Below are 4,314 nucleotides of genomic sequence, written 5' to 3'. Positions count from 1 at the left end.
ATTTATTCCAAGACCGAGGAAGAGCATGAAAAGCATCTGAGGATGGTGTTGCTTATACTGAGAGAATGGAAGCTGTATGCAAAGTTGTCAAAGTGTAAAATTTGAACAAATAAAGTGGCATTCTTAGGACACGCGATTTCTCGAGAAGGAATAGTAGTAGATCCCTCAAAGATCGAAGCAGTCGTTCAGTGGAAAAAGCCTAAGATAATCACGAAAGTTTGAAGTTTTCTAGGTTTGGCTGGTTATTACTGACGATTCATAAAGGGGTTTTTTCAAATGGTCCTACCACTCACCCGCCTCACTCGATAAGAAGTACCATTCGAATAGACAGAAGAGTGTGCAAGAAGTTTTGAAACACTGAAGGGAAAACTAACAATTGCACTAGTATTGACACTATTAGATTCCCAGAAACCTTTTGAGGTATACTGTGACGCTTCTTTGAAAGGATTGGGGTATGTGCTGATGCAACACAAGAATGTGGTTCCATATGCATTAAGGCAGTTGAGACTCCACGAGAAGAATTATCCTACTCATTTTCTTGAAATGGCAGCAGTGGTGTTTGCATTCAAGATATGGAGACATTATTTATATGGGGCTTAGTTGGAAGTTTTCTTTGATCATAAAAGTTTGAAGTACATATTTGAAAAGAAGGTCCTTAACATGAGACAGCAGCGATGGATGGAATTTTTGAAGGATTACGATTTCAAGCTGAGTTATCATCCGGGAAAAGCAAACGTAGTTGCGATCACTCTGAGTCGTAAGAGTTTGAGTATTTCTTGGATGATGATGAAAGAAGACGAGTTAATTTCAACCTTTGCAAATTTGAGGTTAGGAGTGAAGGAAACATCAGAAGGAGTCGTCATGGCACATCTACACTTAACTTCAAATTTCAAGACATCCATTCAAGAAACACAATTAAAAAATTCGGAGAAGTCGGGACTGTTAGCTGACACAGATTATATAAACTACAACACCGACAAATACATCGGGTCGTATCGAGTAATAATATTTATTATCTAATCTTTACGCTTTTAACACCAACACATGTTTGATCTTTTTTTTTCTTTTGAATGAAACACTAACATATGCTCAATTAAAGTAGTATATATTTATTCTTAACTAATCATTTTCGGTTTAAAATTTAAATGAATAATATACAAGAAATTAATATAAATCATTATAAAATTAAAAAAGAAAAATGGTATTGTCCTTTAAGAATTTTGAGCTACACAATTAAGTATAAAACATTATACAAGAAATTAACATAAAGTATTAACAATTAAAAAAAGAAAAATAGTATTGTCCCTTAGGAAAATATTATTTTTTTGAGCCAAAGAAATAATCATAAACGAAAATAAATTTTTTATTTTTGGATTAAAAAAGTCCTATTGGGAGTCGAACCCAGGTCGCTGGATTCAAAGTCCAAAATGCTAACCACTACACCATAGAACCAAGACACTAGTAGATGGCAAACTAACCAAATTTATTTTATTTATAAATGTATTTATGTCATGATCATTTCACTTTCCTGCCAAAAAAGCAATTAAAAAGCCAAAGTAGAAAACACTCCATAGCAAATTTTTTGTATGGTACATAATAAAGTACGATTGGTCTTAAGGTGTTAATATGTATTATGCAAGTTTGTCTTTTTTAGCTTGATAATCTACATTTTTTTTTTCTAGATTGAATCACATATATCTAAATTATATTATTTTGAATATGATTAATTTCGGTCGACCTAATTGAAGTTTTGTGAAAAGGGCAAAAAGTCTTTTTACGATTTTCCCCTTACTTTTAACACCAAATTCGAAACTATTAATTGAACAAGCAAAGTACTTATCACTTTAGCTAATAACACATTAATAAGTGTAAGTCAACTAATCTTACTTAACTTTCTTCCTTTTCTTTTTTTTTTTCTTATTTATTTTGTTTTTGTGGCTGAAGTCAAGGATTCTTCATGATATGTATTTTGCCCCATTTAAAATTGGTAAACATCTTGAAAAAAAAAGTATAAAACTAACAATATCTATAGTTAAAATTAGTTTTTGGTTAACAAGTGCGCTTCAATTGTACCGATTAATGCCGGAAGATTTACATGGCCGAGAGTAAAATTGGATTAAGAGTGAGTATTCTTATTAAATTTATAAAGAATATATGCATTATATTTGATAAATTTTATTTGGTAGGCTTTTTATTTATTAGATAAACTAATTTTCTTTTTTTTATCAAAATTTTACTTTTTACTACAACGTTATGTTGGAATAAATTATTTTATTAATCCAGATCATCCATATTGAGTTATCAAAAATATATTATAATGCGAAAGCGTAACTTTACTCATAGAAATTAGAAATTGATGGAAGGATTGTCTCAGTCTTGTGATTCTTCCAATCTTCCTCAACCAAAGCCTTTTGTATCCCTAGGGCTGAATTGTAACTCTTTTGATGGGAAAGAGCGACAAAGACGGCTTTGGTATATTAGGGACCGAAACCCTAAAGGCACTATTTATATTTGAGCATGGCACCCATTAAACCCTAAAGTCCAAATAAAATAGTATCTAAAGTCCAAAAGATAATATATCTAAAATCCAAAAGATAATTATCTAGGAAACAAAAGATAATATGTGGTATTATTCTCATTTAATTCCAAATCAAAAGTATTTATGACTTATTCAATTTAGCATTTATAGCAATAAATGAGATCACCATTATATAAGTCATTTAATTTGAAATAGCATAATTTCTGATTATAGTTAATATATGTATTCCCCACAAACAAATTAGGAAATTAAAATAATTTCCTAACAATCTCCCACTTGAGCTATACATATATTCTTTCTTGATATAATCACATCTTGTAAACTTTATGTGTGCATCTGAATGCTATTTCTCTCATTACATTAACAATCTGGTTCGTCTCATATATTAGATATGGAATCACCACAACTTTTATCACATTAATGTCGTGACTAAATGACGACAATCACCATCCTAACATACTTAACGACATAGATCAAATTTGGATGAGTAATATGAAAATTACATGCCAAATGATCTCATGCATGTCTATTTCCAGCTGGTCCAACTTTAAAACTTTATTGAGATCAAACATAAAACAAGTATTGTAAAATGAACATTTCACATAATATGAAATAAACCATCAACTTAATTCTGTAGAAAAAAAAACTCAATATCTGTCATAGGACATATAGTATAAAATAAACTCCCACTAAACCAAGGCATCATAAATATTGACACCCATCCGAGCATTGTGTAAATGAAAGACTTTAGAGATCAATTCCTTGGTTAATGGGTCTGCTAGCAAATATTCTGTTCCTATATGTTCTATCAGAATCCTTTTTCTTAACCTTTCTCCTTGACAACTGATGAGCGGATAATTTATATACTTTTTAGCATTGTTTTTAGGTTGTTTTTAGTATGATTTAGTTAGTTTTTAGTATATAATTGTTAGTTTTTAAATAAAAATAATATTTTTAGATTTTTCTATGAGTTTGTGTGTTTTTCTATGATTTCAGGTATTTTCTGGCTGAAATTGAGGGACCTGAGCAAAAATCTGATTCATAGGCTGAAAAAGGACTGCAGATGCTGTTGGATTCTGACCTCCCTGTACACGAAGTGGATTCTCTGGGACTACAGAAGCCCAATTGGCGCGCTCTCAATTGCGTTGGAAAGTAGACATCTTCGGTTTTTCAGAAACATATAGTAGTCCATACTTTGCCCGAGATTTGATGGCCCAAACTGGCGTTCAAAGTCAGCTTAAAATTTCTGCGTAAAACGCCCAAACTGGCACCAGAATTGGAATTAAACGCCCAAACTGACACCAAAGCTGGCGTTTAACTCCAAAAAAAGCCTATGCACGTGAAAGCTTCAATGCTCAGCCCATGCACACACCAAGAGGGCCCCGGAAGTGGATTTCTGCATCATTTACTTATTTTTGTAAATCCTAGGATACTAGTTCATTATAAATAGGACCTTTTACTATTGTATTTTCATCTTTTAATCATGTTTTGATGATTGAACCCTCTTTGGGAGGCTGGCCATTCGGCCATGCCTAGACCTTCTTTCACTTATGTATTTTCTACGGTGGAGTTTCTACACCCCATAGATTAAGGTGTGGAGCTATGCTGTTCTTCATGAATCAATGCAAGTACTATTGTTTCTCTATTCAATTCAAGCTTATTCTTATTCTAAGATATTCACTCGCACTTCAACCTGATGAATGTGATGATCCGTGACACTCATCATTATTCTCACTTATGAACGCGTGCCTGACAACCATTTCCGTTCTATTTGC

The 4,314-nt window shown here is 32.3% G+C and overlaps 1 non-coding gene across 1 annotated transcript; it reads right to left on the bottom strand.

Moving 5' to 3' along the window:
- Positions 1-1,380: 1,380 nt before the first annotated feature.
- Positions 1,381-1,452, bottom strand: TRNAQ-UUG (transfer RNA glutamine (anticodon UUG)). Its single transcript has one exon. It is a non-coding gene; the product is annotated as a tRNA-Gln (tRNA).
- Between the last annotated feature and the right edge of the window lie 2,862 nt (positions 1,453-4,314).

The sequence above is a fragment of the Arachis hypogaea genome, chromosome 12 (assembly GCF_003086295.3).
Source record: "Arachis hypogaea cultivar Tifrunner chromosome 12, arahy.Tifrunner.gnm2.J5K5, whole genome shotgun sequence".
NCBI lineage: Eukaryota > Viridiplantae > Streptophyta > Magnoliopsida > Fabales > Fabaceae > Arachis > Arachis hypogaea.
This window is presented reverse-complemented; position numbering and strand designations above follow the sequence as displayed.